This window comes from Trichoplusia ni, chromosome 6 (genome assembly GCF_003590095.1).
Source record: "Trichoplusia ni isolate ovarian cell line Hi5 chromosome 6, tn1, whole genome shotgun sequence".
NCBI classification, from domain to species: domain Eukaryota; kingdom Metazoa; phylum Arthropoda; class Insecta; order Lepidoptera; family Noctuidae; genus Trichoplusia; species Trichoplusia ni.
Window position 1 is genome coordinate 290,295 of NC_039483.1, and position 15,384 is coordinate 305,678.

A 15,384-nucleotide genomic window follows, 5' to 3' on the forward strand; every position below is an offset into this window, starting at 1 on the left:
AATTAAGATACCGAACTGTTGACGATTTCCAGACTGACTTCTGAAACTAGTTTCCAAACTTGGTTGCGGAAACCAACTGTTACCATTTAGTAAGATAAAATCCCGACAATAGATCACATGACAAATTTTGAAAATCATCTTCGCCTTTGGTTGTCTCTGTGCTTTTGACTTAAATGTTCACTTTGTAAAACGATCTGCGGTAGGTGGACCGATGATTTGAAGAAGGTGGCTGGCAGCGGATGGATGCGGGCTGCCCAGGACCGGGATAGTTGGCGCTCTTGGGGGAAGCCTACGTTCAGCATCCGCGATACAACGATTTAATTCCTCAGTGCGGGAGTCGTTTAAAAAATCTTTAGCACATTGCGAAGAATTTTTACACCTCAAATTTTATCGTCAAACGAAGCTAACAACTCTTGATTAAGTCATTAATATTCTATTTCAGTGCAATTTAATTTGAGTCCCCATTCGATTATATTCGAGATAATCGGTTGTTCTTCCTCACTTTCGCATCCACAGCTTCCAAATGGTTCGACCGAATTTTCAAGTTAAATCCAAAACAAACTATATTCAAATCGCTCAATCAGTTCGGGAGCTATGAACCCATAGGCAGACATGTCAAACTTATAACGTATAGCATTTCAGTTACATCAATAAACTAGAAACTAAAGAAACTTTTTTCATTATTACGTTACCGTTTAGCTAAGAAACTGAAGTTAGGAACGTTTACACTGAGTGAACCAAATTGAGTTTGAAACTCCTTAGAGATGCCATTTTACGATTGATACACAGATTGCTGTTCAGTTTACCGTTTATGTCCGTATGGATTGAGGAGCCACTTTCGATTTAAAAAGGAAGCTCGCCCCCTTATTTAGTAGGAAAGTAAATAATTTTGTAGACCGAATTCTGAAATTTGTAGTATAATATGTCTAAAGTTATGTAACTGTGAATGTGGCTCCTCAATCCAAACATCTGAATTGAGGAGCCACCTGAAACACGGAAAGTATTCCATGTATATTTTTGAAAATTTTGTATCATTTAGTAGCAATTGTGTATAGTGTCTACTAAAAATTTGAGCCCAGTACTGTTTATATTCAAGAATATACAATACTTTTAATGTGGCTCCTCGATCTATACACAAGAGCATGAATTGCCATGAAAGTTATTGGTCAATTTATATTCCACTCTAAAGACATTTAGTAGTAAGTGTGTTCGAATTTGTAGTATATGGACAAAGTAGTAGACTGAGCGAATTTAATAAATAAATGCATTTCATTTGGCTCCTCAATCGTGACGTCTGCATAATAAATAATTGACTGTACCTACCTGAGATCAAAACGGAATAAAATACCAGAGACACTAACATTTAGTATAAACGGTCTACTAAATACATATGCACAGATCAACATTGTATATGTTCGGTATCTGAAAAACAAATCACTTCTAAATATTCCTTACGAATTCGCTATTTAGGGTGACCATGTTATATGAATTAAACTAGGATGATTCATTTTTGAAATTTAATTTTTCGACAATATTCGGTACAAAGATTCTTCATAGGTTTAGGATATTTAGTATCTAGTCAATTTCGACATAAGTTAAAGAATGAATTAATATTGGTTGGTCGGTGCTTTTATGAATTTTACAGTGAGAATCATAGTCATCATAACAAAACATCTCATCAATCGCTGGGTAGTGACATTTATAGTGACCCATTCCAGCTTCGCTAATCGCAGGGATAAATTCTATAACGCCTATTAAAGTATATAAGCTACTTGAAATCATTATAGTTTCTGGTACCTCGTTTACTCTAAACCTCGTAGAAACATTTAGTTCAAATGACACTGTTTTTGATACAGTATATTTACACACTGTTTGGTGGTTACAAGATGTGCAAACGTTATTTTCTTCTACAATACAAATTGCATCTTCTAAACTTTGGATTCCAAAAACATACTGAATATTGTCGAAAAATTAAATTTCAAAAATGAATCATCCTAGTTTAATTCATATAACATGGTCACCCTAAATAGCGAATTCGTAAGGAATATTTAGAAGTGATTTGTTTTTCAGATACCGAACATATACAATGTTGATCTGTGCATATGTATTTAGTAGACCGTTTATACTAAATGTTAGTGTCTCTGGTATTTTATTCCGTTTTGATCTCAGGTAGGTACAGTCAATTATTTATTATGCAGACGTCACGATTGAGGAGCCAAATGAAATGCATTTATTTATTAAATTCGCTCAGTCTACTACTTTGTCCATATACTACAAATTCGAACACACTTACTACTAAATGTCTTTAGAGTGGAATATAAATTGACCAATAACTTTCATGGCAATTCATGCTCTTGTGTATAGATCGAGGAGCCACATTAAAAGTATTGTATATTCTTGAATATAAACAGTACTGGGCTCAAATTTTTAGTAGACACTATACACAATTGCTACTAAATGATACAAAATTTTCAAAAATATACATGGAATACTTTCCGTGTTTCAGGTGGCTCCTCAATTCAGATGTTTGGATTGAGGAGCCACATTCACAGTTACATAACTTTAGACATATTATACTACAAATTTCAGAATTCGGTCTACAAAATTATTTACTTTCCTACTAAATAAGGGGGCGAGCTTCCTTTTTAAATCGAAAGTGGCTCCTCAATCCATACGGACATTACCGTTTACGACTTCATCAGTTAGAATCAGAATTAAATGTGTTTAGTTCACTAGATCACGGACTCATTACACCAAATTACAGACGTGTTTTTATGGCAAAAAAAATAAACAGTTTATTTGAAACTGTGTTTTGAATTTCGAACTCAGTACCGGCCTCATTCAGTAGATGATTAGTTATCTGTGGGTTTAAGCCTGTACTTAATAATATATATCTCTCTCGCGCGATCGTTGTTTGAATCGCGAATGTAATGAATTGACATGTCACATGCTGAAAATGAATGTCATTCTCATTACTTTGAAATTGATTTACAAAAAAGGCTTTCTTATATTGAGAAGTAAAAAAAAAACTTTCTTATCTGTTTATGAAGTAAAATTTAGGCACGACTTAGAGGTAACAGGACGACAATGCAACGGAAGTCCGTTACGGGAATACGGCGGCACGTTTCTTCACCATAGGTATTTCAATATTTTCTTAATAGATAAATAGATAGCTTATAAATAAATCAATCAAAAATTTATGAAAACATAAATAGCATTGAAGTTTATCTACGATCGAGTTTGACGGCTACGCGCACTCTCTTTTTTTAGCATAATTGGAGAGTGTTATTTCATCGAAAACGCATTTCATTGTCTTTCAAAAATACTCATCTGCGTAATAGCTTTGAACGTGTTAATTTATAGACAAAACAAAAGTTTTACATTCCTCCAAGTATTTAATGTTTTCGGAAGATTTATGTAGTGATGTAAAGAAGCACTGATTTAGATCTAACCTAATAACTCTTAGAGAATGCGTACAGATCTCGCATACTCAACTATTTCTAGAGCGTTAACTGATTGTTAAATGTGGATGCATTTAATACATATTTCATGTTTGTTATGTGTACTAAAATTAAATTCTGGAGTATAGGTACGCTTTTTCTAAATTTTTCTTTAATAATAGCCGAAGTCTCTCCTGAAGAAAATCGGTTCAGCCGTATTTAAGGTTTTAAATTATATTTGAAAATTTAATCCTGCTAGCTTATTGGGAAGTGCCTCAAAATTTAGTTATGAAAATCCAACTGGAACGACGAACGAACAAGCAAGTGAGTGTATAAAAACGTTGCAAAATCTCTTTCCTTTTCTTCTCTTTAAAACAAAGACACGTGTACATTTATTTTTCTACATTTATTAAATGATGATCAATAAGTCTGTTTCATCCACGTAAAGTATGACAGAATATTGAAAATACAAGAGTGAGAGAAAAGATAATTTAATTTTCAAAAATGTTTCGCTTTTTTTAGCTTTTTCTTAAAGTTTTGATTTGTGACGCACAAGTTTGGACTGCTTGAAATATTAAAAATAAAAACTTTCTTATTTATGGTCCTTTCACCATGGCTTACCTTGAAGAGAAAAACGATAATTCTTTTTGGCGAGATTGGAAAAACTCGCTATGCTTATTTTTTATAACCTTTTTTCTTTCGTAAGGCAAATTATGGATTTTTTTTAGGTTCCGAACCCAAAAAAATGAAAAGGAAAGGGTAAAAATGGAACCTTATTTTGGCAATTAGTCCGTTCGTCCGTCTGTCTGTCACCGGCCTGTATCTATATCTATACAATTGTAATATTCACACATGATTTCTGGAGTCAGAATAACAAAAATATATAAAAGTAAATAACGACTTTAAGCAACGTTGGCACGTCATAAATTTGATTTGTGATCAATTTCGCTTGCAAAGTTTTTCTATGTCCTATTTTTACTAAACTGACTTTGTGTAAAAATTGTTTACCTACACATCACCGATACTTACTTAAAATACCTTGTTTATTTAAATAAAACCAGCCGCAAACTGACAAGCGAGACCACTTCAATGGCAGTTTACAAACCATACCTTAATATCTACATATTGTATATCATGGTTTTCAATCAGATAATTTCTCGGAACTTCGATTTAATTTGTATCTTCAGGGTATAAAGTTTAAGGTTTGGTATTATATGGCTGTATATCAACAAGGGTCAAAGATGACCTTTCGTAGGCGAAGCAACGAAAAGTTCCTCATACCCGACTTTAGACTTGGACGAACGGAGCACGTGCCTCTGAGTTTTTCACACAACGCCATCTAGTCTCAAATTAAGCAAAGCTTGTATTACGAGTACTAGACAACTGATAAACATTCTTATATTTCTAATACATACCTACATTATGTAGATAAATTACACCCAGACTCAGGGCAAATGATCGTTGCTCATCACACAAACTTTAGTCCTGATTGGGAATTGACCCCCCGACCGGTATAGCAGCCAGAGCTAATAACCACTACACCAACAGACCAGTCTAGTTTCTTGGATGTCGGAGACTTAAGCTAACCTTTGCTAAAAGGTTTTGCGTGAACCTCTCATCTGTTCATCAATAATTAATCTTAAAGGAAGATCTTAAAGATCGATGATTTGGGCCCCAATTATGCTATTTACAACGGCCGATGAATGAATGGCAGTTGGATTAAATTTGAAACTATTCCTTTCCTAGTCTCTTAAGAATTTTAGTAAAACAATAATTGGAAATTGATTGTATTGAACGTGAGTGTTCCGTTCCGTACTGAATATGCAATATTTGTGTTAGAAAAATGCTCAGAATAATACGAGTAGTGCGAATTAAATGCAATTGCCAGTTATTAATCGGCCATTGTAAATAGCAGAATCGGGGCCCTGAATAATGTAATCATGATGACAGTCCATCATTATAGATTCACTGTGAATACACAATTAGGTCACTCATTTCTTATTAAGAGAATTCCCTCGGGATGATGTTTCGACTTTATGAAATTATTTTGGTTTTACAATGAGCAATGATTCAACGATTTAATTTAAAAGTTAAAGCATATTATTTTGTTGCCATTTTGTTCAATATTATAATTCTTTGTAAGTATGAATCACAGACCGTTGGTGTATTGGTAAATGCGGATGCTGTGTATGAGTTCTCTGGTTTGAATTCCGTGTTGTGTCATTTCCAATCTTTATGATTATTTGAATACTGTTAACCAAGATACAGTATTAGTGTCAGATAGAATGTGATTGTAATAAGTTATGTGATGTGGATTCTTTACTTAATACTTAATATCATAATTATTTACTTAATATCGTTTTCTCACGCGTATTTATCGGGATACCCCGACTAGTTTTGGATGCAACAGGAGTCCCTAATCATGAGCTGATGCGGCAGTACGCGGTGGTGTCGAAATACTTGTCAAGTCGGGCTATCCCGATAAAGACGCGTTAGGAGAACCGATTAACTAACTCATTAATTAGAATGGCATGTGGCGGTCACTAAACAGTTCACTGACAAATCAAGCTTTCCCTATTTTACCTCCAAAAAGTCCTTCAGAAATAATTGCAACAATTTCTTCTAGATACTCAGTTACCACGAACTTGTCATTAACATAAAAAAAACATAACTAAAAATAGAACGCTCTTTTCTCTGAACTTGTAACCAGCAATAAATTGTCTGCCCGTGACCATGATACCTGCAAAGGTGTCGAAACGTCTGGAACTAAAATCTAAACTTAAACCGCGATAAAATCCGTAGTTTTATTTCAACAATAAATTACAGTTACATTTCATAATTAAATGATAGTAACGTTTGTAATTTCGACTATTCATCTCATGTTGTGAGACCCCTCATTTTTTCTACCACTCTCGTTATAGCAGGCAATTTGAGTACATTAACGTGGTCCGTACGTGACAACGTTGAGTGGAGTGTTGAGTATGAAAAACATGGTTTTAAAGACAAAATTATATAAAATTATTTTTGGAATAACGTCAGCAGTCTTTTGAGTGAATACGGTAGTTTAGTTGAGAGTTTTAGAGTGGCTAAGCTATAACTGCATAAGTGAGTTGATCACAGGTTAAGCTATGCTTGACGCGGTTGGTTCGTGGATGGGTAACCATCTTTGTCATAACGAGTTCCTCCGTGTTTCGGAAGGCACGATAAATTGTGGGGTCCGGCTGTTATTCATACATCTGTGACAGTCGTTACAGGTAGTCAGAAGCTTGAAAGTCTGACAACTAGCGACAACCAGGCTAACCAAGGGGTATCGTGTTGCTCAGATAACTGGGTTGAGGAGGTCAGATAGGCAGTCGTTCCTTGTAAAACGCTGGTACTTGGCTGAATCGGGTTAGACTGGAAGCCGACCCCAACATAGTTGGGAAAAAGCTAGGCCGATGATGAGTTGAGAGTTTTAAGGATATCGTAGCTAATCATTATATTATTTTTAATGTATTCGTACATATTGTAATACATAATTTGTTATTTTTTACTCTGTTTGAACATTACCCGCCTGCTTAAGTTCGACTCGCACTTTTCCAGTTTGTTACTTAATTCAGTCAATTTATTTCTGATGATTTATTTATGTCTTGTTCTTGCAAATACAATTTTATTTATGTAATTTAATAAAGACGTGCCTTTAAATAGCTTATTTTATCTGCGAGTAAATTTAAGAAGAAATATTAAATAGTCGCAATCATAAAACCTTAGTCGCATAACCGACGTGGGAACGCAAACATAGCTAGTTTTTCTCCATCTTAAAATTATCATAATCCAATCGTTTTAAAATAACCGATAACTGAATCAAAATCAGTCATCATTAATAATAATAATAATAATAAATAATAAATGCGGACAACATCACATACATTGTTCTGAACCCAAAGTAAGTTGCTAGAGCACTTGTGTTATGGAATTCAGATACAACGAAGGTACCACAAACACCCAGACCCGAGACAATGTAGAAATAAGAATTTTTACATTGACCCGACCGGGGATCGAACCCGGGACCTCAGAGCTAGCGACACCTTGAAACCGGTGCGTACGCCACTCGACCACGGAGGTCGTCATTACAGTTAAATAATATCAGAAAAAACTAAGACACAAAGGAAATAAATTTAAAATTGTTTCCCAAACAATCCACCCTCTAAAGTCTAAAGTTCTAAACTTACAAACACACCCTTACTCGTTTACAAAACTACTCGTAGTTTAATCTACAACTCATAGATGTGAGTATAAAGGTCATAGGATCTTCGTGAGGTAGAAATATATGGGATTCCCTAGTTATTACCGCTGCATATGCATTAATACCTGCTGCGAATGTTTCCGGCGCACGCAGGAAGCCTACATCTGGGCCAACTGGGGCTACGGTAAGGCAGAGCTCATAACGGTAGCGAGTATCTTTTATATTTAAAATATATATTTTTTTCTATTGTAAGGAATTATAGTTATTTTCTCATGGGCTGCGAAGACATTCAAATGAGAAGCACAAAGGCAGTAAATTGAAATCTCTGTGTCGCTTGGGTTTTTTTAAATATTGAAGTCACGCATACTAAGATACTTGGACTCAGGACAAGCATTCGTGGATTCTGATCTTATTACGTCTTGCGCACCATGGGTTTGGGGTGATGACCTAAACCAATTGGCTATCCGTGAACTCAATTCTGTATATTTTTATCCTTGTTGCTCTTTGGCGAAGACGACATTTCATGTGACTTCAAAAAGTCAGGAGTCAGGAGGCAAAACCTTAGACTGGATGAGCAGATTTCGTTGTACATAAACAAATATTAAGTTCAGCTCATTACTTTTATTTGAAATCTGTTTTATGTATGTTAGAAAATATTAACTATACTCGAAATCAATCTCTAAAGTCATGTTATTATTCCTTCCATATCTACGCTTGCTTTGTGACCCCAGCCTTACTTCCACTCGCTCGCCAACATACAACGCATACGTTCCTCGTCGGTTACGTATTGCTTCATTTATTATCACAGCCCACGTGAGGCAGCTTTAAATTGTGCACTCTACATTGCGACGTTTCTTTGTAAACTTGTAAAAAGATAAAAGTTTAACGAGAAATGTATTGCGAGTTATGTTAATGCATCAGTTTTCGGATGTTGTTTTTTGCTTTCATGAAGCTGAATCAATGTTACAGCTAAAGATTTTACTAATTTGAAAGCCTTTTAGTATAAAAGCACTAATGGGGCATGACAAATGTTAATTGAGATTTTGAAAAAAAAAACTTTTAATTAATATAAAATGAAGGCAAGAAAATTTGCGAGGCATAGGTAGTAGTAGTAGTAGGTAGTATTTAAGATTAAATATCAGGTTTCAATAGAATGTCATAATTCGTTTCAAATAATACAGAAATCATAACTGTCATACTATAAATGCGAAAGGATGTGAGTTTGTTTATTGTATATGTTACCCCATCACACATAACAGACTAGACTGATTTCGATAAAATTTGTTCTGGCTGTTGAATACAAACATAGGCTTTATACGACCTTTTAAAAAGAGAATATATTTGCATCCACAACCGACATCCAGGCAAAGCCGCAAGCAAAAGTTACTCACAATTATTATTACCATAGGATTCATTGAAAACCAATTTAAAATTATATCAAAGAATCCATTACTGTTACAAAAGAGAATTTCTTTTTATTCCAAAATGGCCGAGTCTTGTTACCGAATGAGTTTTGTAAAGATTAGAATCATAACCGATAAAATACTGTCGCATTATACTTTGGTAGAATATTGAATGGATTTCGTAAAATGAGCATTGAAAGCTGAACGAAGGTTTATTCTTTAAATGGATATTACTTATGATAGGTATTTTGAAATATCGCGTGGAGTAGCGAGTTGTATACTTTCGTAACTAGTAATATCTATACTAATATATAAAGCTAAAGAGTTTGTTTGTTTGTTAGAACGCGCTAATCTCAGGAACTACTGGTCCAAATTGAAAAATTCTTTTTGTGTTGAATAAACCATTCATCGAGGAAAGCTTTAGGCTAAACCAAACCATCACGCTGCGACTAATGGGAGCGAAGATAGAATGGAAAATGTGAAAAAAACAGGGCAGGTATAAATCATAACTTATATCTTCTACCCACGGGGACGAAGTCGCGGGCAACAGCTAGTGAATAATATGAATGTGAAAGATTGTTCATTTGGATGGATTTTAATAAAAATTGGATCCCATTTCGATTCATTCATTATTATTAAACAATAATTTGTGATTCGATTCTGTGCGATGAAGTATTTTTTTGTTAACAAAAATTAATCTTAGTCGATACTTGGTACGAAAACGTTTAATTTTAGGTATTTAGTTTCGAGAATAATGATCAACCGTCAAACGTATCATCGCCTAGAAAGTTGCTTAATTTTAATTTTAAATATTATTTGTCAAGAAAAAGAAATGCCTAGCTTTCAAGGTTCATGAGATACAGCCTGGTGACAGACGTACGGGCAGATTTTCTTACCTGAGTAATTTGGTACCGTTTTTATCCTTAACATACGGAACGCCAAACACAACTTGTTGCGTGTGATAGTATGCTATAAAACTAAAATAAAATGAAAAAATAAAGCAATGAAATTAATTTTACATTGGCATTATTCAGTGACATTCTGAGAACTTATCAATTATGAATAGATCTATAATGGTTATTTGCTTGTTTGTATAGATTTTTAACCAACTCCCGCATTAAGGAATTCATTCCTTGTATCGTGGGCATTCACAAACTTACAAATCATGTGCACAAAGACACCCAGCCGCAGAACAATCATTCGTGGATCACATAAATGGTTTTTTTTGTTTAGGCGGGGGAATCGTCATGGACTCCTTCGGGGGAGGAAATGGGTAGTGTCAGACTCTTACTCACTCAATCTGAACCGCCGTGCCACGTCATCCGCGTTTTTGTGTCGGTGTATGGCAATGCGTTGCAATCCTTCATAACCAAGCACGGTACCTAACGTAAGAATAAGACGCCCGTAGCTGTTTCTCTATACATATATTATTCAGTCTTACAATGGTCTATTGTGATTCACTTTATCAGTTAGGCTGGTATCGCAACAGGCGGAGGAACTAGTCCTATTGCCGTAGTGGAAGAGAGATGCAGCCATAAGCCGTATAGCGTCTCATCTCACTTATATAGTCTTTCTTTAAAACGTATTTCGACTGGCATTTTGGTCTAGTAGTAAAAGACCCTGACTGCTATACCGAGGTGATGGGCTCGAGTCCTATCCCAAATTATTTTTTCCATGTCTGGGTGTAATATATCTATATAATGTCTGTATTTAGAAATATATAAGTATGTTTATCCGTTTTCTTGTGATGGTAATACCTACATGTTTTTGTGATAAAAGGTGATCGTAATTCGTCGGCCCCTAGTGTACGTCTTGCCTTAGATGTTCTTGAATAGCAACCGATACCGGTGGCCGTCTTGATTGAGAGACAACGGTAAGGAAGAAATAATCTCGACGCTTATGTACCTACAATATAAGATCTGTTCGTATGTTTGTTGTATTGTTAGGCTTCAGATTGAAGAATTTTAAAAGTTTTACTATATTTCTCCACATCCTCTATTATAGTGAGTATAAAAAGGAAGCTCTATTCATGGAAGCTTAATAAGTCTTTAGTCATTTATTCATTAGCAAGTAGTTTTGTATAGGAATTAACATAATAACGTGACACAAAATATTCATCTAACTATAATTAACTAGCTTTTCTACGAGCATGTAAAATTTTGACGTTCTTGCATTATAAATAACAATTGCAATTCAATATTACACGGTTCATGACATGCAACTTTGTGACGGAGCTTCAGTAGTAGAGTTCAAACGTCATAAATAACTAGATATTATTTATATATATTACAAAATAGTATTGTTTGTAACGTTGCACGGAGTAATCTCAGAATCTACAAAACCTTCAGGTTATCATTTTATCAGTCATCTACGTTATTGATAAGTTTTTCACCTAAAAATACCGCCAAAAAAAGTAGGCACGTGTAAACTACTCTAAAATAACACAACAATAACAAACTACAAAATAATGAATAGTGACGTCATCAATATAGCACCACTTAAACTTGTCTCAAACTTTGCCCATAACAGTTTACCTGTAAGATGTGTAACCGTGAATATTTTAGAGATTTTCCGTTTTATTTCAAGAGCTTTTATATAGGTTAGTGGGTCAAACCTTTTATATTTTGAGCGCATTCTATGTCACCAGTACATTACGAGACCCATTCACGTGGTGTGTAAACTGTTATTGTAAATCGGTTGGGAAAAAGAGGTATTAATACAAGAAAGAAATATATGTAGTAGAGATTAATTCATGTCACGTATTAATAAAAAAAAACAACAGTTGAATGCAAATTGGGTTCCTGAGACTGAAGGATCACAGGTTAAGCTATGCTTGACGCGGTTGGTCCGTAGATGGGTGACCATCTTTGTCATAAGGAGTTCCTCCGTGTTTCGGAAGGCACCTTAAATGGTGGGTCCCGGCTGTTATTCTTGCATCTTTGACAGTCGTTACAGGTAGTCAGAAGCTTGAAAAGACTGACAACCAGTCTAACCAAGGGGTATCGTGTCGCCCAGGTAAGTGGGTTGAGGAGGTCAGATAGGTAGTCGCACCTTGTAAAACACTGGTTAGACTGGTAGCCGACCCCAACATAGTTGGGAAAAGGCTAGGCCAATGATTGAAGAAAGACAACCTTCAGGTTTTTTTGCCACCCAACAACGAAATACAGCCTAGTGACCCTATCTAAACAGATCTAGGGAATATCTATTCCCTAGAATTATTTTTATGGCTAAACAACGATTACTGGGACAGCTAGTCAATTTATAATATCTACCAATAGACTTGCGAAAGGCAAAATTCATAACCGATAAGTATTCACTTACTACTAAGCAGTACTTTATAAACTTACTCTTACATAGACCCGTTCAACAAACAGGTGTTTGCAAGCACGTACGATAGTATATCTATATGTAGAATATTATGTCTCTGGTAGAGTAGACCTCAGAGGCCATTCATCACTTCCAAGTCCCGCGCGCACCGTTAAAACTTGCAGAACTACTATTATGTTGAGTGTCCTTAAGTTTTATAAGTTTATTAATAAATTATTATGCAATTTGTGGCTAGGAAACTTTTTTTTTTGTTTTAAGTATGATAGAGAACATTATTTTCTTGCTTTTGACTGTTTACGTAAAAATATCGGTGTATTTTAGTTCTTACATGTGTTTAAATTCTCCCTAATTCGGTAGATTCTCAATCCATTCAACCTTAAGAAGGAATAATTATTTATTTATCCTACTATCCTTCTAATGTTATAAACGCGAAAGTTTGTGTGTATGGATGATATTATGGATGGTGTTCCTCTTTCATGCAAAAATCACGCAACGGATTTAGACAAAACTTGGCACACAGTTAGTTTATAAACAGATATTTTCTATCCCAATTTCAATGCTTTATTATTTTGTACAAAAATATATAGCTTTTATTTAAGAACAAATTGAACAAAGTGTCATATGAACTTAAAGCGACTTAGATTAGTAATCATTTTCATCCACTCCATCGACTTTTGCCTGTACGTTTTTTATTAAACGTTCGATTCGATTCGTACCAATACAACGCACTCTTCCTTACTGTGCCAATCGCGAAATCATGGTTTTTAACATTTGTGTATTTGTTTTCCAGGCCCTCACGAGAACAAAATTGAGAGAGAGTTGATAGAAGTGCGAAGGGATGTTGCGAACAGAATCCGCGACGTATTCATCAATCCAAACGTCACCAATGACACTCCAATTGTAAGTTATCAAGTAAAACGGGGTGAATAGAGTTTCAACTGATGAATAGAAAATAGTGTTTTTTACGGAGTTGCATGAATATTATCTTACATAAAAATGCTTAAACACAATTACTTTATGTAATGCTTGGAAATTTTAGTATAATCTTTTTATTTTGTCTTGTTAAACGTGCACGTTTTAATAAAAACTCTATATCTAACCACCCCAAAAAATCCTCTATTCACCCTGTTTTATCGTATCTATACATAGTTTTTTAAGAAGAATAATAGTAGTCCGATAAAATTCAGACTCGATCCTAATGTTCCATCTGGCCTGCTGGTCTAGTGGTTAGTGTACCTGGCTGCTATATCAGAAGTCGCGGGTTCGATTCCCACCCAAGGAAAATATTTATGTAACGTGCACGATCATTTGTTATGTGTTTGGGTCTAATTTTTCTATACAAATGTGGATGGATATAGAAATTTGCAAGTACAACATTTATCAGTTGTCTAGTCTAATAGTAATGCAAGTAATGTCTTTATTTGATACTAGATGGCGTTGTACGAAAGTTGTGGAATACTGTATTACGCAGATTATGACGATGTAGTAATATTGTTATTATGCTCTGTGTAGGACATTAGGCACTCTGCCATACTGCGTATAGTCTACTGTTTATCACGTGCTTATAGAATCATGTGTGTTAGTGTAATAATCTAGGAGGCTAGTATGATGTATATAATGAATTAAGTTGATTGTATTCGTGAATGCACTGCTCGTAGGTATTCCAATTTTTTTAGACAGCGCCATCTAGTGCCAAACTAAGGAAAGCTTATATATTTCTAAATACATACATAATGTAGAAAATTACATCCAGACACAAAACCAAACATCGCGCTCATCACGCGGACATTTCTCCTTGGTTGGGATCGAACCCGGGACCTACGGTATAGCAGGCAGGATCACTAACCACTAGACTAACAGGCGAGCCTACTACTTACAAGTAAATAACATGTCCTTGCCCCCAGGACCGCAACTTCGACTTGCTAGTCTACATAGAACAATATTTAGAAGAGTACGAAGCAAACTATACGGAGTGTAAGAAACATGTTAACGACACCAAGAAGAAAACCTGGACCTTCTGGAACTCGCTGTTCTACTCCGGAACTATTTATACTACTATAGGTAAACTGAGCAATCTATACTAATATTATAAAGGGGAAATGTTTTTATTTATGTATGTTTGTATTGAATAGGCTCAAAAACTACTGGACCAATTTCAAAATTTCTTTTACCATTACTTAGAGCGATTCTTCCGAATCCGTATAGGCTATATTGTATCCCGGAAAATAAGCTTAAAAAAATAAATGTCCAGCCGTGCGAAGCCGGGGCAGGTCGCTAGTGTTTTACATGTAAAAATTCTCGGGCCGCAGTGTTTGTAGTTAAACTTCTCCGAAACGTCTTGACCGACCCAGACTGACAACAAGCATTCGTGGATCACACAAATGCTTGTCGTACGCAGGATCAACCGACAACACGCCGGGCACAGTGGTTTTGGTGTGGTGACCTCAACCATATTGGCTATCCGTGCAGTCAAAATTACCTCTTCTTATACATCAGAAATTCTTGAGGAGTTGTATATACGGAAAAGCAACGTTTGTCGGGTCGGCTAGTTAACTACAGTAAGTGTAATTCATACATATTATGTATGAATTACACTTACTGTAGTTGAAGCGCAGTATGACGGTTTACGTGACAGTTATGAGTTCAGTTGATTTAGCATCCCAATAAATATGTGTGAGCAAATCATAATTATACTATTCAATGTGAAATGTTTGTGAAAAAGGCGGTCAGTTTCACTTTAATTACACAATTAGCATTCTGTATATTTTATTATTTTGTTGACAACGCCTTTCCATTTTATGTTAGCAACTGTTTTCAGTACTGCGTTCTATAGCTGCAAAAGTGAAAGGCACAAATTATTTGGTTAAAGTTTTGTTATTTGTAAAATATGCTTAGTATTCCAAACTCACTAGGAAAGAATAAAAAATGAATATATAATTAATTTTCTTCTATAAAAGTACCTACTGCGAAACACGGCGATGACCATCCT